We start from the raw sequence: 24854 nt of genomic DNA, 5'->3' as shown, positions 1-24854 counted from the left end.
AACCTAATATTTATTTATTTTCATCCAACCTAATGAATGTATTCAATAACAAATTTGATTTATTGAGCAGTCAGTATACAAGATAAGACAGTAGTTGGTAAGGTCATAAAGGTTTGACTACCTTTTAATGTAAGGAATCAATTCGGTGCTTGATAATATAAGTCAACTTAAACAGGCAATCAGCAGAATTTATTTTCAAAAATTAAAAGTAATTTTACTAACTTATAAAAAAAAGCATTTTTTTTTTAAAAAAGGTAGTAAAAGTAATTTGTAAATAATGTCATTTTTTCTCAAATTTGTTTCAATGCTAAATTTTAAAAATTCAGTAATTTTTTGCATTAGAAATTCCCTCCTTACCTAACACTGCTCAATCAAAAATTATGTTTACATAATTTTCTATTAGCTATAGTTGCATAAACCGCAGCTTAGTCTAACACGGAACTGGATGTAGGGTTTAAAGGTAGGTAGAGGAGCCAGTTAAACTTTGAGAAACGATTATAAGTACCCTAAGTTATAGAAATCAAATGGGATTAACTAAGTCTGCTATTAAAAAATAAAGGAAAAAGATTACTGGTATTCTTCTTGATCTTGGGATCCGTGTTTACTTATCGTTACATCGAGTTATTAAAACCCAATATTGGAGGAAACATCGCTAGAGCATTTATATTTATTTACAAAGGGCATATTTCCTTAAGTGGCAATTGTCAATTTTTTTAAGCTGTAAAAACCCTTAACGATCGACGTTCTTACGGCTTATTATTATATTCATAATAGCTAATGAAATTTATTCATTAATTAAAGAAATGACAATTATTTCAAAAATATGTAATGATCTAAATTTTATTAAAAATTTGGAAAGTATTTAGTGAATGAATAAAGAAAGAAATTCCCCCCCCCATATTGTTTTATCAATATTAGTTTTAAAATTGGGTTGAATTCACAGGTCAGGAGCTGTATCCAATCTAGTTCTTAATTTGATTTTTAATGCATGCATAAATTAAATATGAACGACCTGAAATATAGTTTCCATTAAATTTCCATGGTAAAAATAAAAACGAAAAAAGAATGAAAATAAACGTTGAAAATGGTTATCAGAGAAATTTACTTTTTCATTGTTAAATTGGGTTATTTTCATTCGATGCGAAATTCTAATGGAATTTTTCATGAATGCAGATCCTTTTCATGATTTGTTATAAGAAAATTCATTGTTATGAAATTTCTTTCACCACAAGCATTTCAATCAAATAATTTCACAAAAATAACGGAAATATTACATAAATAATAAATTATTATTTAGCTATAAATATTATTACAGGTTTCGAAAATTATAACTGCTCTAAAAAAAAGTCCTATCATGGCCCTTTCACTGAACCCTAGGGTTTGTGAGAAGCGTTGACCTAAAGAACCATAATTTTAACATATTCGATGGGGGGGGGGAACGCATATTAGGGAAAGCGCTAAGAATTTCAAATAATAAGCCAAATATCAAAAGTAGTAGCCAAAATTTTAAATTCTTAGCCAAAGGCAAATTTTTTAAAAAAAAATTTATTGGTTTTTTCCGTAGAAAACTTTAAATCAAAGTACAAATTTATTATAAATTGAATTATTTTACAAAAATACGAATTCAAATCAAGAGTCATTTTACAGTTTAGGGAGAAGTAAACCAAGCTCAATGAATTATGAGAGGAAGAAAAATGAAGATGTTTTTATCGTCTTTGTGGGGGAAAAATAGGAATAGGTTGGTTTTAATTTCTGGTAACTTATTAGATTAGAACAGTAATAAAAAGGATTAATCTGAAACATTATTTTATTATCACGAAAAAATATATTTTCTGCAAAAATAGTCGGATGATAATACGCATCTTGTTACCACGCATTTACTGTAATCGAATAAAAAAAATACAGTGTCTGTTAGAAAAAATTCCTTTAGACAGTTTTTCTTTTTTTTTTTAACAGGATCGAGGGGAATATACATATTTTTCCTTTCAATAGAAAAAATAATTCGCCAAAACACAATTTTTTCGCCGAATTTACGATTTTGTTGAATTAGGCGAGGTGACGAATGCTTGGCGCGAGTTTTCGTAATTCCAAACTTAAAGCAACAATGACAAATATTCCATAAAAAATAATAAATAAATAAAGGAGATTTGACGAAAAGTAGAGGAAGGATTTTGGAAACTATTTTAAATCAAGCGCTTTAAGAAACACTTTACAAAATTTCGCTGCTATCAAAGTACCACTATTCTTCAAGAACATATAAAAATATATTTATTGCCTTGTAAAAATGGCCACGCGCTACGATTGCAATAGCTTGTCAACATTTATCAAAGTGATCCCCCCTACTATAGAAAGACTTAAGAAAAGAAAATAACATCGTAAAAATAATTTGAGCTTCCACCTTCAAAAACGAACAAAACTACGGCGAGGAAGTGGGTCAATGATCCCACAGCGATTCTCGTTCCTCGATAAGAGAAATATCGATCTGCAGAGTCTTCTCTCTCTGCTGGCTAACACGATACAATTTTCGGATAAAATGATCCTTTTCCTGCGGAGAACATTTTGTCTTTTTCCCCTTTTTAGTCACTGTCCCTTTTCCCCCAAATTTCAAACAAAAAATAGAAATGATTGAAACAAAAAATAGAAATGATCATCTAAACCTATCTTGAATATTATAAATAGCATTAAAAAAAAGGAAGAAAATATTGAAGGAATGTTTAATATTTTACAATTCAAGATCTTTCATTCATAAGAGATTCTTTATAAAATACATTTACTGAAAAAAGTTAACAGGTAGTAGAGATAGTACATGCCAGGCCTCGCTTACTGCAGAAAGGTTTCGAGATCGGAATTAGGAAGAAAAAAAAATTCATAATTTTTTTTTTCTTTCTATTTTTAAACTAAAGTTTGAAAAATGTAAAGGATAAAAAATTTCAAACATAAAATAGAAATGAATCTAACTAATCTTTAGTGAATATTATAAATAGCAATAAAAAAAAGAAAGAAAATACTGAAGGAATGTTTCATATTTTACAATTCAAAAGTTTTCATTCATAAGAGATTCTTTATAAAAATACATTTGCTGAAAAAAGGCAACAGATACTAGAGATAGTACGTGCCAGGCCTCGTTTACTGCAGAAAGGTTTCGAGATCGGACTTATGAAGAAGAAAAAATTCTACTTCAAAACTAAAATTTAAAAAATGTAAAGGATAAAAGAAATGTAAAATCAATAAAGTATGAAAAATTACAGTGATCTACGAATTCTGCACAGTGTTTTCGCTTTGAGAGGCCAACACTAATAGACAACTGACTTTTATTTAAGTTAAGATTTTAATTTTCTTTTTTAATTTTAATTTTAGTCATCTCAGAGTTCCAGTCGGTATTATCAAAATTTGTGGACTCGGGGCTTCTTGGACATTCTAAGTGTTCCTATCGGCTCGAGCTCGGACCTCCAAATAAGAGAGCCTAAACTCATCTCTAACAGGTAACTGAAAAATGGTAACAGGGGGCAAGAGGATAGTGAACGAATAGTCTTATAGGTACACCCACCCACCCCAAAATGAACTTGCAATCTTTTTTATTGGCCAAAAATTTCCCACGGAATGGTAAATGCTACCTTTTTTAATAGTTAACCTGCAAAAGTTTTCGTTGAGAGGAAAAAATTTAAGATTTTCGGGTTTTTTTTCCATGTTCACTCATCAATTTTTTAATGGCAGAAAATTTTCCCTCCTAATTAGATTATTTTTTTAACGTCTAATTCACTTCATATTTTTTTTTCCTGCCGAAAATTTCATAGAGCAACGGTGTATTTTTTTTTAATAGCTGACGTGCGGTTATTTTTAACTGGTCGGAAATTTTCCAGTAGAGCGTAGAATATCTTTCGTTATATAACCGATTTGAAGATATCTGATTAGCATTTAGCGAACATATTTTACGATTTATGGATAATGTAAAAGAAATTTATCATAATTTGGAACATACATTATTATATTAATATTATTTTGTGTATATATTGAAATATACATTATATTAATTTGGAAAATGAGCTAGCATTAAAACGAAAATTGAATAATTATTTTGAAGATAACTCCATCCTCACTAGAACAAGTTTCATGCACTATGACTTTTATAACTAATTCGTCAAAAAATAATTAGTTTTTTTACAGACGGTTGCTTTGACTAGACTAAAAAAAAAATTCAATTATAAATTACAAAAATATAAAGTATTACAGCTACAATTTATAACATATTTTCTGTGGATATGTTCTTAACATTCAACTTATTGTTGATATTTTCTTGAGCGTGATCCAAGATAACTTCTTAAAATAAATTTTTTTTAGGGAAAAAAAATAATTCTGTTATTTCTTTTAGTGCAATTCATTTTTTTAACCGGAAATTACTTCCTTTTACATCAAATCTTTTTTTACTTTATTTATTCATCCATTTATTTAAGTAGAAAAAAATGGCTACTGAATTTAGTAAATGCATTCAAATTTCACTTCATTTTACTAAAATTATAACGTTTATAATTTATTTTATAAGTTAAATTAAAATAATTTACAGCAATTGTACAAGCAATCGAAGACTATATTAATCATATTATAAACGATAGGGGAGTTGTTTGCAATTTAATATACTACGCAGTTCACAATAGTAACCAAAAAGTTAGCTACAAAAAGGAAGTACTACTGAATTAAAGGTTTTTACGAAATCAGGATGAAACGTCCGATAGTGATGTAAAAAAATTAATGGGATAACGACAGTTTTTCTTTCCTTGAATTACACGGATTAACTGGATGCCCCCTCCCCCCGAATAACTAAAAGATACTACAAAAAACTTAGAACTCTAGGGACTCTTTTTTAATGAAAACTGGAGTTACCCCCTACTTGACAGCAAACCTTTTTTATTTTGTTCTAGAAAACTTCGACAACTTAGAAATTCAGTATTTCAGAATTTCTGAATAAAAAGGTTGAGCTACACAGAAATTATAAAATCGAGATTCCAATGAATAAATATTTTATTTCAATTGCAAAAGTACCGTTAAAAACTCTTCAGAAATAGCCTAACCGTTATATGTTTACAATTTGCATAAATAAAATTCTATTTTAAAAAATAGAAGGCTCTAAAACGCAAACGATAAATTTATACCTGACATGGTTAACGAAATAGAATTTACTTCTGAAGAAATGAAAACGATTTGTAAAGCCTAGTTGTCAAGAGTAAAATGAAATATCGACCCATTCGAAGAAAACACGAAAATTCCGAACAAGAACTGAGAAAACGCCTTCTCCCTTTTTTCCGTAGCACATTGTTTGCTTACGATTTTATAAAGAAGAATATTCATTGAAAAGGAAATACATTAGCAAAAGAACTAAAAATTTCTTAGGAATTCAAAACGACAAAATTGAACAATGAATATTTTGAATACAAAAATCCATAAAGAATTTAATATGTGACTTAGAAAAAATAAAAGGTGATTCGTTCAATCAATAAAAACGAAAATATCCTCTGCAATAATGCATTCCGTTAAAAGGAATATTTACAATCCATAATCGGAAAAATAAGTATGTTTAAGATTTAATACTGACGTTTATTAGAACATCGAATATTTTAAAATTAACAATTACGGCAAATTACTAATCCGCAATTCCTGATACATAAATCAGAGACAATTTTTTTTATAATTATTTTATATTGGCTATTTTAAAAAACTACCTGTATTTTTTCCAATTCGAAAATACTACGAATTATGGTTACATATTTTTTCTCGTATACATTAATTACAGTAAAAATGAGATTTCATTATTTTACTTGAAATCGTCTTTCACAAAATTTTTAGCAAACGATTTTTAATAAGGATAAATGAGGACTTTTAAAAATTGTATTTTAATTTACAATTTTAAAGTTTTGCTGTAAGGGCATTTAATTTTATTGAAATTTTCAATCTTACATTTATTGAAAAATCTATCAATCTGTAATAGGATTCTGTTTATAAGCATAGTGTTTTATATACATTTTTCTCTGCATCCTAAAGGTAATTCGGTGTTAGGTTCATTCATTTTAGCTTCACATAAAATTGCTTATTGAATTTCTTTAAAAAGAATCTAAATGATTAGATCTCAGAAAAAGAATTTTTCATCACGTTCTTTCAATTGAATTATTTTTCAGAAGTTTTCGATACTGTTTAAAACATTTTTAGGTAGTACATTTTTTAGAGATAAAGAAGAAAATTAAAGATTTTAAAGTCATATTTAGCAAGTTAACATTTTTAATCAGACATTACAATTTAATTGTATAAATATCAACTATTTTAGAGCATTCGACAGATTGATTCTAATATGGTTACAGAACAAAAACAGATTCGTTAGTTTCTAGGAAAATAAAATTTATTATTGTTAATTCAACATTTTTTTTTTTTTTTTTTTTTAAGTAATAGAAAATTATGAACTCTTAAAATAGCACTACGAAATCAAAACTTGTAGCACGGTTTTTCGAAACCTTTTATTATTTCCTACCTGCAATTGAAATCCATTGAAATTGCGAAAATTTCTTTGGATTAATACGTAGAAATTCACTCGTGAGATTTTTCGAGTTTTCAATCACAAATCTCACATACATAATTCCTACAATTGATTAAATTAACTCCAATAGAATTCGAGTCCTATATTTAGTTTGAGGTTAAATAAATAAATTTCGAAATTTAACATTTCTCAGTTGATCATTTTAGCGCTAATTTAACAAATACTTCGTATAATTGAAAATAAATTTAAAATTTTTCTGCCATAAAACCATTATTACAACAAATTTTATGAAATTACTGCTGTGAATTATACAAAAAAAAATTATGTATAGAAGACTAACCGTGAAGATTTCAACCTTTTTTTTTCGCAACCGCTTACGAAGTTAACGTTGATCAATATGCCAAGTTAAATAATGGCAACATAAAAATGTTTGGTCGTCCATATAAAATTAGACACATTAGGGCACTTAGTGAGGAAAATTTACAGCAATAATTTATGAGTTATGGAAATTTTGAAAGCTGCTTAATTTTTCATACTTATAAAATACGTAGACCTTTACCAATCAAATGAATTGCCTAATTGAATTTCGTGCAGCGAACCAGTAAATAGAGGATATTTTAAACAAAGAATAAATCAAAGTAAGTAGCAATTTTAAATTTCGGTATTCGAAAAATGATATTGAATTTATTTTTACACAGTTGAAAGAAGAACAAGAAACTTCGATCACAATTAGAATTCAAAGTGAGAAAGTATCAAAATCAGTTTGTTCGATTTAGTTCTTCATTTATGTATTATTTAATTATATAGCGAAAGTGAGATACGGGAATGTATGTCCACTTTTAATTCTTCAAAAATCGAAAACGACAAAATAATTCGGACTTGCCAAACGATATTATTTTAGCCAAAAATGAGTACTTATTTTTTTTTCTAAAAAAAAGGTAGGCTGTATCGTGTGCAACATCAAGTTCAACTCATCGATGAATTGCCCTAGTTTACAATGAAGAAGATCTTACCATTTCAGAGGCCAGTTTCAGAAGGGGCGCACACCTAATTCTCCATTTAACAATCATCTGCGAGTCGGGGGGTGGACGGATCTGGAACGGACGGACGCTGCTGCCAGGGCGCATGGACGGGGGATGAAGAGAGGCAGCAAAGGGGGGATCTTTTCACTCCAGAATCTCGACTCCCACTGGATCGGGAGAGCTCCCGAACTCTAGGGCGTAGAGCGCATGCGTCAGAATAGGGGGCGGGAATGTGTGCGTACAGGGGCGCGTACACGCTTCGTGGCCCCCTAAGGTCTGGGTCCCGTCAGTGGCCGGAGCCCCTTAGTCGGACCAATGGGAAGACGAGATTCATAATGAGAAAATATAAAAAGAAATAAATGAATAAAGATCTTTTGTATCAGCCATGTAGTTTTGGTTCTTATTTATTGCTTGAAAAGAATAAAAATCAGTGATATTCCTGAGAATTGAAAAAAAGAATCTTCAGCATCGCTCCCTTCAATGAAAAAAAAAAGAAGAGAGAAATGTGTATTTACCACAACTGAGTTGGAAGCTGGAGCTTTCAGGACAGCAGGCGCCGAAGTTTGGTTCGGGAAGTGGAGTGAAAATGATACCGATAACGCTGGCGTCTTCAATCTCATTATACCGCAAACGCTCATTCTCGAGTATCGCAAATGTCTTCGGGAAAAGTTCAGTGGCTATTTATTTTATGAGCAATAAATATTATTTTATAAATAAAAAAAAATTAAAAGATAGACAAGTAAAATTACGGAATTCCAATTATCCGAACTCTCATCCTCCACATCGCATAAAAAAGGGTGGTCTATGAAATTTTAATCACAAGCTACATTCTCGAGCTAAATTTAGAGAAAAGAAATGAAAAGCATAAAAAAAACCTATGCAGATGTAAATGATAGTTTTTTTCTTCTAACAATAAACAAACAAGTTACAAGCAGCAAGGGACAAAATCCCCTTTGAAAAAAAAAATTCTTGTCTGTTTCCAATTTAAGTGAATATTCGACAATCCGGATAACTGCAATTCTGGTTTGCTTAAATTAATGAAATGTAAATTTTTTGCCGAAGGTGCAACTGTGTTAAGGTATCGGTTCAAATCGATTTAAGTTCTTAAAATTCAATAGCGCTGTATTTTAAAATAACATTGATAAAAATATTTGGTAAAATGATTAAAATTCTGAAACATATTTTAGACGAATTTAAAAAAAAAGCAGTTATTAAAAAATATGAACCCCGAAAAATATCAAATAGAAAGAGCGGTGCGTGCGTCTTCCCCCCCCCCCCCCNCCCCCCCCCAGGACATTGCATAGATTTGTGTGTTACAGGCAATTCAATAAAAACTGTTCAAGTTCGCCAGGGTTGTTCTACCCGATTTACCATATACCTAATACTTTGTGGCCTCAGAATTATATTACTGAAATAACTGGTCTCGATAAGAAATCAAGTTGAAAAGATTTTCACTAAAAAACTTGAAGGTTGAGGTTTTGAAAAAGGTGGGATTTTCAATATACCCGAGAGTTAAGAGTAAAGCGGTGTAACAGGGTGGTAGCTATACAATTAAATAAATGTGTACCAAAACTCAAATGTGCTGCGTTTCAATTGCAAATGCCACAGCACAGTTGCAGCACAAATTGGAAAAGAAAACATTACAAAATACTTCAAAAAAAATATTAAGTAACACTCAACAGGTAAAGTACAGTATGGTAAATAACTTCCAAGTAACTTTTCCTCGCCTGTTCTCAAGACTACAAGTTTATAACTGAATGTTACGAAGTAGACAGACTTAAATATCGCTTTATTTTAAAACTTTGTAATTGGATGTTTTGCAATATGTCTGAAAGATAAAGCAAGGCTGAGGAACAGAATAGGACTAATAATTAATAAGTGTCTCCCAAAATTTATTTAAGCTGCGTTTCAATTTTAAATTTCACAGCACAGCACTATTTCGAAGGAGGAAAAAAAAACACTATGGAGAAGAAGAAAAAGAAAAGAAAAAAAATCATATAACTTTTTACATAAAGTGCAAATAACTTTCTTTACTTGTTCTAAAGATTACAAATCTGTAACTCAATTTTACAAGATATCTAAATTTACGTACCGCAATTTTAGAATAATAAAGAATAAAGTTAGTAGTACACTAACATTTTTAAAGCAATCCATATCCGAAAAATAGAGCAAGGCTGTGAAACAGAATAGCTCTTATATAACTTAATAAATGTATACCAAAAATTAAAGTGTCGCTTTTCAATTGTAAATTTCCCAGCACAGATTGAAAATAAATAAAAATAATACTTATAACTATTGTGTAAACACAATTGTAAAATACAAATATCTTTTCCACAAGTAATTCCTTTTCCACAAAGATTACAAATCTATATATATATAGCTCAATTTAACAAAATATATACATTTACATTACGTGCTTTCAGAATAACAAAGAATAAAATTAGTAGCACAAATATTTTTAAAGCTGTCCAAGTAATGAATGGCAGGTAAGAAAGAGAGATGCAGTGTAAGTTATCAGGTCTTAAAGCCATTGCGATCAGAAGGTGAGAACAAGTTTAATCGTTCCACTCTCTCCAAAAAACAGTGCCCTTCTTTCATAAGAAGTTGAAACCGCTTCTCTCTAAAACCCGACAAAATAAATAAAGTGGGATGAGTGAATGAACCAAAAATACCTCATTGACTGAATGGAAGAAGAGTAAGGTCAAATAAACAGCTGGAAAGATCCTCATCACCCACCATCCTCCAAAGATCTTCTCTCTCTCTGCAAGGAAGAGTCACTAGATGCTTCCGGAATAAATAAATTATGTGGTTTATAGCATCATACAGAGCTTCTCAAACATTTCTTATCTTGGAGACACCGTTTCAGGGAAGAAAAAATATGCACAAGCAATCCTGTAGCTTGAATGCAAGAACAACTAATAACAATATTTAGGTAAAATGCTATGTGATTCTCCAAAAAAAAAAAAAAATGTCACGTACATTTTATCAGCAATAACGATTAAGATGGTCAGATATTCGGAAAGATGTTTAGATCTTCTACTGAAAGAATTTCATGCAATAAAAACTCAATTGAATTGAATGTAATATTCAATGGCACTAGGTTCAACTGAGAACATGGTTCATCGTTATATATAAAGGAAGAAAAAAAAACTCCAGTACCAGTGTAATCAAGAGTACTATTTTATAAGCATAGATGTGCTTCAATTTCATTTGTATACAAATTTTTAAAATTACCCATTAAATTAAGATTTCTCGCAACTAAATAATTAAAAGTGTCCTAACTTATATTATTTGTTTATGGCACAGAATCGCAGTTTTTAATTTTGCTTCAGAACTATTTTTACATGCCTACGTTGGTAGAGTCTATTGTAACAATTTTAAAAAAGATGTGATGTTGCTATTCTCGCCATGAATTTTTCGCAAAATTTCTTTTCTTCACAAAATAATTTGGTAATAAATACCTCAGAAGAAAAAAATGCTAAAATTTCTTGTTTCATTTTAACCTTTTTAGATAGCTCATAGCATTTTAAGAAAAATACGACCATAGCAGAAACATTGTCAAGTACAAATCGCAATATATTTCATCAAATTAAGAAAAAAAATATTTTGTTTTGTGTATAGAGTGGTATACACGGAGATTTTTAATCCAGACTATAAAAGCGTGCTTTTTTTGGGGGGGGGGGGGNTTTTTGGGGGGGGGAGATCGATTGCGGGCATTTGTAAAATGCATTAGGTCTTGAGCATTTGTTTTAGCCATTTTTATCCTCATATATGATTTATGAACATTCAAGCAGTCTAATAGTGTAGTAATTTAATTTTAGATAGGTGTAATCTTTAAAAAAAAAGTTGAAATATTTAAAAAAATTAAGACTATAAAAATAAATTTGAAAAATTGATTTTTTTTAATTTTTAAATTTCACTTTTGCATCATTAAAAATTTGCATTCAATTCAAATCACAGTGGAATTTAAGTGACAAGTATCAATGAAAAAACCGCCAAACACTCCCACGATTAGTTCAACTATTGGGGGGGAAAATCCGTTTAACCATCTGCAACAAAAGATATTTCTGCGTATGTGATTTTCATAGCAAATATGAAATTATAAATTAATTTCTTAACAACACAAAATGATAAAACCAAATCGACAATTTAACTAAAACAACTGATAATTAATTTAGCAGAACAACAAAGTATATATAACCGTAAGAAATGCAACAGACAACAAATTTAGCAGAAAAATATACTTGGACATTTTTAAAGAAAATTACGATTATAAATATGTAAAGGAAAACAGCTACAAAAAAAAAAATAAAATCAAACCACTGCGTAAGTTGAAATAAATAAAAAACATTGTAATTCTAATGCGATAAGAGTAGTTTAAAGGGTGAAAGGCGTGTATCGCAAGACGAATCTAGGCTACTTTTTTTTTCTATATAAAGTTTTTCGAGTTTAGAAGATTAAGTAAACAGTTGGTATCCCCAGGCATTCAAGCAGTTTTTTCTTTCTACGTTTCAGAATTTTGTATTCAAAAAAAGATTCGATAACCAGTGTACACATAGATTAAAAAAGTATACGATTCAATTTTGATTTTTAAAAAAAATTACATTTGTAATATAGAATCTTTATTTCGATTCAGTAACAAATTAATTTATTTTATTAAAAACTGTATTTAGTTTTGCAACATCAAAGAAATGACACTAAATTTTGAAACTACTGTAATATAAATACTAGAAATAAAAAAATAAAAATAATAAATAAATTTAAAAAAATCTTCCAATATTTAATAACATAATATTTAAATTTAACTTAATTAAATTTTAACTTCTTCTACTTTTGCTCTTTCAGCAGCTATTGAAATGAATATTGCGTATTAAAATTTTTGTATAATATTTTTTTGGTGTTTTCAATCCTTAGGTAAGCCTATTGTTAGAGATTATAAAACCCCTTGAAAGATTACAATCACACAAGTTTCATACGTATGTTTTTTATGTGAATGCGTCAAAAAATCTAAATAAATAGTAAGAAAGTACTTTAAGGTGTCCTAGAGGCAGACTATACTGCCTTCTCTCATGTTAACCTATAGAGAATTATATGCATACTATTTCACTATTTATTAAGTTACTGACTAATATTTGGGAACATTTCCGTTTTATTCTATTAAAAATCATTATATGGAGCTCCGTTTTCAAAAATCGATTTTTAAGGCTTTAGAAGTTTGTAAACAATGTAAAAATTTACCGAAAATACTATAGGCGATATAAATTTAAAAAAAAAAACTGATAACTTTAACAACTAAAACTTGGTAACTAGTTTTTTATCACCACGTTTTGAAGAATAAAAAAAATTTTTTATAAAATATAAATCAGTGTCTTAATAAATAGAAAATTGATGTCAATACAATATAATTCTCGATCTATGCTAACAGGGAGACGAAGGAAGTAGAATTTGACTACAGGGCAGTCTCAAAGGAAATACTACTTATTTATCATTTATTTATGGTTCGTTTATTTTTACTTATAATTTATTTAGTGCAGTTTAGATAATTTACTTATATTTCTGACAACGAAGGAAGACAAAGGTTCCAAAACTACGCAAGAATATTCATTTTTACTAATTATTTAAACGGTTCCAAATAATATATATTCTGTTTTCTTTTATTATATTAAGAATCATTTTATGCAACTTCGTTATCCAATATTAATTTTTAAGGCTTTAAAAATTTTTAAACATTATCAAATTTTACTAAAAGTACTGTAAGAGCTTTGAAATTAGAAAAAAAGGAAAGAAGAAAAAAACTGATAACTTAAAAAATTTAAACTTAGTTACTAATTTTAAAAAAAAAACACATTTTAATGAATAAAATAAAAAATATATCATAAAATATAATGTTAATCATAATAATCAGTGACTTAATAAATACAAAATTGGTGTCAATATAATAGGTATCAAGCATCCTCAAAGAAGATGTTATTTATTATTTTCATTAATTTGTTTACTTTTCCTTGCTTTATTTATAATTTATTCAGCATAATTCACATAATTTATTCATGATATATTTTTCCACAAAGAAAGACAAAGAGTCCAAAACCATTAAAAAATATTCATTTTTAGGAATTACTTAAACGGTCCCGAATATACACTTTTTTTTTTCACACGAAGAATATGAAATTAAGAAATGCGCACACATAAAAATATTAATATCAAGAATGCAATAAAGTATCACCCACTAAATGAAGCCCCGAGCTGGCTTTGCATAATCCAAGGGAATTAAAAACTTAATACTCCCCACTCCATTTTAAGGAAGCATTACCGAAAAACGTTTTCCCGCACATCATAAAAATTTTCCCCGACCGCTAACGAAAGGGCTTTTTTTTTTTGCACCATACTCTTTTCCCCCAGTTTCGAATCACAAGTTTCCCTCCCTCTTCATCTTCCACTATTTAGAATTCATTCTATAGCAGACGATAACCATCTGAAAGCCTGCCAGTCCTTCCTCCTACACCCAATTGATGAGAAGCAGTGGTCCAATGGATGATTTGGCCAGCAACTGAAACCAAGATGGCGAAGATAATTTTCAAATATTACTTACTATCTATCTACTTTGACAATGATCCAGAACTTCTGATAGTCTCTTTTTTTAGTGGGAAAAAAGGAGATAAATTTTTTTTTTCTTCTTCCGCCCGCGATGTAATTCGATGTGAAAAGATGTTTGGAATTACATCAATATGAAATTGCTCCTTTAAAATTAAAGAGGAAAGTGACCACCAAATTTTATGAATAACGGAATGGGAAAATTTGAATTCTAAAATAAAACGGATATATTTAATGTATGTGATATGAGGGAATTAAACAATAATTTATAAAAATCAAATCATTGCATTTTGGAACAAGTTTTTTAAAGCAAATTGCAGCACTTTTATGAGACAAATTGTCAGCTAACCGAATGTATATGGATAGTGATAGAATTTTATGTTTATAATTCAGAATTAGCAGAAATTAATTTTACAATTAGGATACTTAAACTGAAAATGTATTTATAGGTGTAGGGAAACCCTTGTTTTGTTTACTTCAGGGAGGGGGAGGACAGTCAGATTCAACTATTACTTAACGTCTAAAAACGAAAATCTGTTAATTAAGTTCACTAAAATACATTTTAATGAATAAAATGAAACAAAAACAATCCGAAACATTAGTGAGTACTTTAATAAATAGGGAATTGATATTCATATAATTCTTCTTAAGCTAACATGGGTGACAAAAGAAGTAAAATCTGCTTTCAAGATATCCTTAAATAAAACAAATAATTCACAGAATTAAATGCAATATTTTAGGGTTACATAGACTTTTCAATAATTGTCGTCATATTTTCATAATTGTGTGATTTCAAGCATTACTCTTAATGGCTTCTAAGTACTTTTAAAGTCGTGAATCCTTAATTAAAGAACATGTAAAAGAGGACTTTATTAAAAAAAAATTGTACATTAATAATCAGCTATAAATAAGCGTGGTTAAGAATAACAAAGATACATTAATTAGCACATAACAGAGCTATAAGCTAATCCCATACACAATGAAACTGTAATAATCATCTGCTTTCATGGCCTTACTTTACTCCACAGTATACACTAAATTACAAACTTTAAAACAACAAGAAGCACTACTCATCTGTCACTAATACTTATCTATCAAAAACATAAATGTCAACTCCGAAATATTAATGTGCCGCAATAAATGGCATGGATAAAAAAAATAAGTTATACCAATCGGGCTTCCAAAAAGTCTAGATAACCCAAGGACAAACTCCCTCCCAAAAATATGACAGTGACATCAAGACCATCGACCCAGTATTGAAAGATGAAACTGGAGCTGAGAAATTTGTTCTTTAAAGTATTTTGAGTGCGCTTAGAGCTCAAAATAAACTGGAAATTATCCGAGAGAGCCGTTTTCCAAAAGCTCCTGAATAATTTCCTAGGGAGGAAAGATGATGGATGGTTTGGAATAGGAGGGTGAGGCCAAAGCGACGGAAGACCCTTCGATGGACATCATCCGATATTAATAGAGGGGTGCTTTGGACGGACAAACCTCTAAATCCGTTAAGAGAAATGCATGCCTCTCTTAACGCATCGAATAATCAGCTGCCAACCACAGAAATAGAGGAATAGACTTGCTAATTTAGATGCCGATATATCGAAATAATAAGTAAATTGATTGTTAGCCACTGCTATGTTAGCTTTATGAAAGTAGCTTGCTGCCCTCTAGTTGCAAAATCGTTAAATAATTCCATGTGTCAAAAATGATAGCACATTTTGAGACCATGATAACGAAGCTATCTGGTGCCATTTTAAAACTGTTCTTCAAAGGCTCTGCTCCTCCGTCATATGAAATAGCTTTTATTAGTATATACTAAGTTATTTTTTGTTAACTGTTGTTTAGTGGCATTTTTTAAATAAAAAAATTTCTTAATGTTTTTTTTAAAAATATATTTAAGCTATTTATCGATTTAAAAATTCGTGTTTGAACAATTCTTTTCAGCAATTCTTTTTCTGTTTTTCAAAGGATCCGACGTCATAACGCTTATAAGCATGTAATAAGCTATTTTTACAAATGTTTTGCGACAATTTTCATTTAAATGGAAAAATTTCGCCAAATTGGCGATCTTTAAAAAAAAAAATTTTTAAATATTTAAACTATTTTTCCATTAAAAATTTAAAATTTGAGTTAAAGGCACTCAAACTGCTTCTTTTTACGGAGTAAGAGTTTCAGAGAATACTTGTTTCATATTTTTCGTATCGACCAAAATGAGCTGTTTAAATTGTTTAAGTGCAGCGCTGATGAAAATCGTTTTAAAACCACTTTATTAAACCGGGAATCAAATGTTAAAGAAAGTTGAGAGAAAGTCACCAGTTTGAAAGCGGTAGAAGGCATCACATAACCTAACCGAATGATGAAGGAAAAAAAAAAAGCTTTTAGCTAAGGTCAATATTTAAAAAAGCCAATTGCATACACAAAATGGGAAAATAGGCAAATTAACGAAGAAAGTGATTTTGCAAAACAAAGAACGTAAGTTAAAACAATAAATTATGAGTCAGCCAGCAAAAGAGTTTTCCGATTAAAGCAAAGGTAAAATAAAGTTTAAGGCAACACACGGAATGACGCATACCTTAATAAGACACCTGGAGTTAGGGTGAAATCTCAGTCAGAATTGCGCATTAATTCAAGAATACTACAACTTCACATGATCAGAGGCTTTTTATTTTCCTCCAACGCAATCAGATGGAATAACATTTTATTGAAATGTTCGCATGAAAAATTCCGTTACTAAACAAAGGTTACGATACATTCCGATCTACCTTGATTCCATGCAGGCTGACTAATTCCATACTTTTAAAGAGGAGTTGTCTTTTAAATCTGCTTATAATTTTGTGATTAAGTGAAAATAGAGTCCTGTTTCAGTAATTTTGTGTGTGTGTATATACATATATATATATATATATATAAAATAAAAAGACAATTATTAGTTTAAACTTTTTGTATATACTTTTCATGAATTTAAGAAAGATCTACTGATAATTGTCTACATCTAAAAAATTTCTTTTGAACGATTATTAGAAAAGCGTTAAATAAAATAGTCATAATCGTTTAAATAAAATTTTGACAAATACTTTTTGAAATCAAAAGAAAATTACTGAATTATTACTTTTACTTTTGAAATCAAAACAAATACTTATTGTTCATCAAAAGAAAATTTCTTAGTTTACTTTTTTCGGAAAAAAATATGTATGCACAGAGATTGTCTCTTAGCATGCCTTTAATTATTACTTATAAAATACAAATTTTTCTCTTATTTAAATAATGAGGGAAAATTACTTTTTAAAATATACACATAAAATAGTATAAGAAGTCAACTTAAAAATTGTTTAGGATCAAATTCAGTAATTACATGATATTACAAATTTTGATAAATTTTTACGGTGTTAACTGAGCGCCCTTTCAAAACTTAAAGTGGCATTTTCTGTGAGGAAGCACGCTGCCTTTATTATTCCGAGGAACTCTGTTAAATATGTATTTAGAATTTTAAAGTTATGCCTTATTCCAAGGATGCACAACCTATGGACCGCGGGCAAAAGATGGTCCCCAAAGCCTTTCAACTTGCTCCCTGAACAGTCTAAAATATTAATAATAATGTAAAAGAAAAAAAAAAGGTAAGAGAAAGCTACATTCTTTTTTAAATTATTAGAATGTGATAATTTCAGTTTAATTATTTAAGTTATATTTATGCAATGATTTCAGAGTTAGCAATGGAATTTGATTACTGATAAATTAGAAAATAAACTAAAAGAGAAGAAAAGAAAATTACACTATTGCAGGGTTTCTTAACCTGTGGTTCACGAAAGGGGTCCATGAGTCATATTTTGGGGATCTGCTAACTACTTCTAATTTTTAAAACGTTTAGAAGTCTACCCATTGCTTGTAAAGCGATCTATGGCAGCGATAATTCCGTTTGCTACGGTGTATCTTTGAGAAGCGGGATTTTCCACACTCATGACAATAAAAACAAAACATCGAAATCGATTGAATGTTGAACATGATATGCGCGTTGCTTTGTCGAACACTATCCTCCAATTCAATTTGTTAATTAAGGAAAAGCAGCAGCAACCTTCACATTAAAAATTTTAATTTTAAAAATTTTGTATACTACTGAAATAATAAAATTAAATGTTTTCTAATAATGGATGGTTTTTTCAATTATTTTTTTCATAGGGGGGTGGTCCGTGACTTCTTAAAAAATTTTAAAAGGTGTCCATTATACCAAAAAGGTTAAGAAACACTGCTAAGATGAATAAAAAAATAATTTCAAAATTCTGACATCACATTAATGTGATACTGTATTACGTAACAAATTTTGTTTTCTGAATAACAGTGAAAGTATATAGTAAACTTAAGGATGAATGTAAATTTAAGTATCTTTTTTGTTGTATAATATGCCAATGTATATATAAATGTACAATAATATGCTTTTGTAATCTAATAAGTATAATCGTTAAAATTTATTCGCATTAATTATTTTTTTATCCGCACAAAGATTAATTATAGAATTGTAACTTATCCACATTACTTCAAACAGAATCCAAGTATTCCTTGCATATTTACAATTATAGCAGCACGTTAATGTTTGCACCTGACACTATATTTCGTGATATATTACCCAAAAATGGTGGTATCCTGCCTTATTCTGGTACAAAAGACATATATAACAAAATGCTTATACTTGCTATAAAATTTGAAAATAAATTTTAAAAAAAATTTTTTTTTTTTTTACATGGCTATATTTTTTTTTTTTCCCCTTGAGAAGAATGTTTGACTTATAAACAACTTAAACTCAAATTGATTCTTTTTTTTTTTTTAGAGAGAGAGAGAGGAGGGGGGAGTATTTTAAATAATTTCCCTGATTTTTGCACTTCGATAAAATTCCTGGACTTTTTCCCGTATCACCCAGTTCTGTGGCCCCCCTGATAGCAAAACAAAACATTTATGGTCATTTTTTATAGAGAAATTAGTAAGGTCCAAAGTCAATTATATAACATAGATATATATATGGAATTTTCTTGGACAACTGCGCCCAACTGACCACTCTCTCAGACGCCAAGACTTAACACAACAAAATAAAGACTATCTTATTTAAGCAACCACCTACAACTGACATCAGCGACTGAACGCACATTATGGATGTCACCATAAATAGCGACTTACGCAACAAGTGTTCCAAAAAAACGTTCGGTTTTTCTTCTTTTATATGTTCGTTGAGAACACCAAAACATGCAGTCTGTCTGGTAAAGGGAGTGGTGAAAAAACAAAACAGGCTGAAATGAATGACCACTAAACCATGTTCATGGCACTCAATGACAGCAGGGCTTTTAAAAGATGATGTCACAACCTGGGAAAAGTACTTACCTGTTTTTCTATCACCCTCCACCCCCATCTCTCTCGACAGCCACATAACTTAGAGATGAAGCTCTTTGATGCGGATGTGACAGATGCACATTTTCCGTGTTGCACATTGATGGGGTGGGGCAAAAAAAATACGAAAAACTTTTTCGTTTTTTTTTCAAAAATATAAATGTGTTACTAGACAATTTTAACAAAAGAAACTGGTATATTTTAACTACTATTGCCCAAGAGTAATTCATTCTGCAATTGAAAAAAACAATGTAAGTTCGCCGTAGATTTTCTTAATCACAACTTGACAATATTCTCTTTCCCTTGCTAATACCACCAACGGTAAAATAAGATCTCGGAAAACTAGGGGGGGGGGATTAATTTTGGATTTTTTATTCCTTTTCAATATGTAGTTTACTAAGGTGCCAAATATATAAGAATCTCAATGTTTAATTTTTTGCCCCACCCCGATTTTTCTATTACAATGCTTCTTAATTTTTTACGGGTAAGGAACCCTAAATGATCGGTGGAACCCAGACTCCATAAATAAAGTACATAAAAACAATTGTAAGCCTATTAACCAATAAAGACTACTTTTATTTGAAAATATTTGAAAAGAGAGATAAAAATTTTTCATCGTTTTATCATTGATAATCTTTAATTAAGTTTATGTCCCACATTTGAATTCGCAGTCCCAAAGTTGAATGCAGTCTAGTTAAAAATTTATTTTTAGTGTATATTAACTGAAAGTGATAAAAAAAAATGCTATGAATGTTGAAAACGGCTATATGGGCAACAGATTCATTAACGAATTTAATTCTTTTTATTTCGATTTGAAAAGACGAGGAATTTTTTTTTTAAATTCAAGTCCATTTTTTAATGTATTTAATATCTTGTTATAAGAAAAATAATAATATTTCTTAAAAAAGGAATATAATTTTGTTCTTTGTATTACTTTAAACAATTGCTTAAAGGTAATCAACACATTAAAAAAAATATATTTTGTTAATAGGAACTAAATATAATTACAGGTACAACAAAATTCTACAAAATTACATCTACAAAAATTGGAAAAAAATAATTGGTTAAAAAAATCCCAACTCTCGGAACCGTTTTAACACTTCCACTGAACCCTAAGATTCAGCGCAACATCATGCGAGAACCACTGTTATATTGCACGGTAGTATTCTGAACAGGGTTCGCCAAGTGGGCCCACTTTGAAAAAACCCGCCCGGGTTTTATTGGGTGGGCCCACCTTGAAAAAACCCACTTGGAACAATAAGTGGGTTTTTTCAAAAAAAGAATTTTTTTTACTAAAACTTATTGTTTCGCATTTACTTTTATGTAATTTATTGTGCAGCATAAATTTGTCAAATAGAGTTGCATGATTTATATGATTAAGTTTTTAATATTAGTAAAGTAAAAGAAACTCGAATCTTCATATAATTTTATAGTAGGTACTATTGAAAACTTCAAGTGGGTTTTTACAAAAAGTAATATTTTAATGATATTAAATCAAATAAAAATTTAAATAATATAGTCTGAAAAGATCAATTTTTCAAATATAGTTGCATGCTTTATATATTAATAAACAGGTTATTATTATTAATTCATATGTTTAAAAAAATTGAAAAGAAACAATTTTTTTCTTTTTTTACCAAGTGATACATTAACAAATTTAAACAGTTTTATTTTCTGGCTTTAAAAAAAAAAAAAAAAGCTAAAACTTTTTATAAGAGAACTTTTTAAAATTATTTATCTAAAAATGAAATCATTTTCCTAGGGTTAATTATTTGAAAACAAATGGGACAAGTAACTGATACTCTTTATAATTATACGTAGTTTTAATTTCACTTTCTATTAACCTTATTATAAAAACATGTAAGACCATTAAATATTTATTTCAGTTTTTTATTTAACTCAAGTCAGATGAAATTTTAGTTTTTACTGATTATAAATATTTACAGATTATAATTTTATAATAGGTAATATCCATATGTTTAATAAATATAGTAAATAAATGTGTGTGAAAACAAAAAGATTAATAAACTTGTTCCTTTTATATTACTGCATTTATATTTTATAATTCTTAATTTAAAAAATTATGAAACATAATGCACTTAACAATAAAGAAGATTCAAATAGGTAGTGATAATGCGTTATTTAAACTTAATATAAAATACATATAACCAGGGTTCCCCAAGTGGGCCCACTTTGAAAAAACCCACTTGGTGTTTTTTTACAAATTGGTTTTTTTAAATTTGATTCAAAAAGAAGTAGCTCCTAATACTATCATTGGACACATCGTTGAAGTTAACAAATATTTTAGAAATGTGCATCAAGCACATGGATGGGCAAATGAAAAAAACTGCTTGATGACCCAATGACACTAGGTGGAATTCATATTATGAGCACGTAAAAACTTTTGCCAATAATTACCATAAATATGAAGAGATTGTTCTTGAACATCAAAATGAATCTAATAATAATATGTCAAAAATATTAAATAATGTTGGGCTTTACCAATAAACTATCAATTGGGAAAAACAGATATCAATTGTTTCTTAAGCTTTAAAAAAGCTTCAATCAGAAAACATTTCAATTTCAGAAGCTGTTGAAATATGAATTAACTTACTATCGTGTGATGAATTAGAACCCCATAAACATTTTGTAAAAAGATTCAATCAGGCTGTTCAGCCACATCATTTATTAGCATATGCGTCCTGGATCCCGAAACAAGGGGACAATTTTTAAATGATGAACAAGACCAATTAGCAGAAAACTGTCTTTCTAAGCATCATCCAGAATTTCTGCCACGTGTTATGGCATTCAAAATTTCCGATCCTGAATACTTTCCAAAATCAATGATGCTTGAGTGCAAAAAATAGTGGAAAATTATGGCAAAAAAAAAAAAAATAAATAAATAAATAAATAAATAAAATTCCTAGCTTCCACAAAATTTCTGTCAATTCTTTTTTATTTGAACTCAGCACCAGCATCCTCTGTCTCTATCGAAAGACACTTTTCAAGTTTCGGTTTGGTGCAGAGTAAACTTCGAAATAGATTAGGAATAGATAAAGCTACAAAACTCGTAAAAGTGTATCACCATCTAAGAGAGAAATGTAGACCCTTTGAATCTGTTGTATGATAATAATAATAAAGGAAAAAATTGGACCTTTTTTTTTAAGTTAACTCTTAACATCTGCTGACAATTTTTAACTATTTGGAGAAAGTTTATCACAATTAAAAAACAGTTAAAAATTAAAATATTACTTTTAAGATTTTTTAAATATTATTTTTAAGATTTCATTTGAATACAATTTATTTTGTTTCTTTTAATCATGTTTAAAAATATTGAAAGCAAACAAAAAAAAATTTATTAAGTGATACATTAAACAACAATAAACAAATTTAAAGTTTTATTATCTGATTTTAAAAAAATGAGCTATAACTTTTTATATATGCTTTTTTATAATTTTAAGATTAATTTGTTTTTTGAAACTATAAAGTTAAAATGTATCTAAAAATGCATATATTTATCTAAATATTTGAAAAAAGGGACAAGTAAGTGATACTCTTTATAATTATACGTAATTTTAATTTCACTTTCTATTAATCGTATTATAAAAACATGGATGACCATTAAATATTTATTCCAGTTTAAATTTTCACTGTAAAATTTGTGAGCACTAAATGAAAAAACCCAATTTTCCCCGGGTTTTTTCAAATAAAACCCAATTTCCCCCGGGTTTTTTCAATAAAACCCAGGCGGGTTGGGTTTTTTCAAAAATCCCCGGGTTTTTTCAAACCCTGATTCTGAACCTTAATAAACGAATAAAAAAAAATTATAACTAAATGGTAAATGTTTAATTTTATGCTGTTATTATTCAAATTAGTAATTTACACGAGCATCTGAGTATATTTTTAAAACTTATAAATATACGACGAAAATACAGTTAAAAACGTTAAACTGCTTAACGATTGATGGTTTAAATCAGTGTTTCCCTAACTAATGACTTTTGTGTACCCTTTCTAAATTTTTCGTGACGCTGTGTACCACTAATTAAAAAATGAATGCAATTTTTAGTATAAAAAATTGCACAAAAGCTAAAAATCACAACTGGCTGTTTGACACTACTAATTATTAACTGTTACTTCTGCAACAAATAGACAATAGAAAAATACGCAATCGTAAATTTTCATAGCTAGATTTGTTTTTAAATAAAAATTTATGAAATTTTCATATGTTGCAGGATAATTCGCATAAGAACGCGTACCCCCCCCCCCTAAACTGTTCCCGTACCCATGGGGGTACGCGTACCACACTTTGGGAAACACTGGTTTAAATCATAAATATATCAAAAACTGATAGAAGCGAAAATACTATTTTAAACAATAAAATCAATTCATTTTTATACAACTTTTCTACTTGCATTCGTTTTAAACACTGATTTGAGCAACTGCCCGCTACCCCATTTATTTGTTTTAACAGTAAACCGTCAATTGTCAAAAATTTTCCTATCTCGGTTCTTTACTACAGTACACCCTTACTCACATTTAAAAAAAAATATTTGAAAAAAATTAAATGCACCGAAAATGTACTCATGCAAAAATTAAAAGGCAACCCCTAAGCAGATTAACGATTCTAAATTTAGCACCAATATTAACTTCTCGAGCCTCTCATGAAATTAATATCACGAATGCGTCACGGGAATTGAAAATTAAAGGATAAGAATTGAACACTTCAAATTATCTTCTCCTTGTAAAAAGAAGAAAGAAAAAAAATTCAAATACGAAAGTTAGTCTTATCAAAAGATAAGCCGACAACCCAATTGTAAGATGAGTTTTATCAGGATTTAATCAAATTTTATCTCATTCACGAAATGATATTAAATTTTTATAGTTTCAAAAAAGGAACTCTTGCGTGCACATAAGGAAAGTACAAGTTTAGAGCAGGGTTTCCCAATCATTTCTTTACTAGTAATTATGTTCGTTTCGTTACCATTTAAAAAAAAAAAAAAAAAAAAAAAAAAAAAAAAATTACACCACTTTTAGCTACTAAATATAATAGTGAGGTCTTCGAGATAGCAGATAAGAATAAAATGGCTGATAAGAATATGTCTTTAAAAAATAATAATAAATTTAAAATAACTTGGTCATTGTTAGCTTTTAAATTTCTTGTTTTGAAAATTTAATAACCCTTTCTACTCCGATCCGGCAAGGCAAGTATTCTGAATTTTAAAACTTTTAAATCAAATTCTATGACCGTCAATTATCATACGAAAAAGTGAAAATCACATTCTGTATTTTAAATTTTTGCTTGCATTTATCAAATTAATATGATTTAAGTACTAAAAAATGCTAACGGATAATTC

At 29.0% G+C, this 24854-nt stretch overlaps 1 protein-coding gene across 6 annotated transcripts in view; it reads right to left on the bottom strand.

Annotated features, from left to right (window-relative positions):
• Positions 1-24854, bottom strand: part of LOC107441879 (Talin_middle and talin-RS domain-containing protein rhea) — a 407839-nt gene that overhangs the window by 74441 nt on the left and 308544 nt on the right. Inside the window, exon 1 of one of the 6 annotated variants that reach the window (XM_071185659.1) lies at positions 10215-10389. The exons of the other annotated variants lie outside the window; for them this stretch is intronic. The gene's annotated coding sequence lies outside the window, so the exon portion shown is untranslated. Of the gene's footprint in view, positions 1-10214; positions 10390-24854 lie in introns of those variants that run through there. 6 annotated transcript variants of the gene reach the window in all.

The sequence above is a fragment of the Parasteatoda tepidariorum genome, chromosome 9 (assembly GCF_043381705.1).
Source record: "Parasteatoda tepidariorum isolate YZ-2023 chromosome 9, CAS_Ptep_4.0, whole genome shotgun sequence".
Taxonomy (NCBI): domain Eukaryota; kingdom Metazoa; phylum Arthropoda; class Arachnida; order Araneae; family Theridiidae; genus Parasteatoda; species Parasteatoda tepidariorum.
The sequence above is the reverse complement of the archived record's forward strand: the minus strand, read 5'-3'. Positions and strand labels throughout refer to the sequence as shown.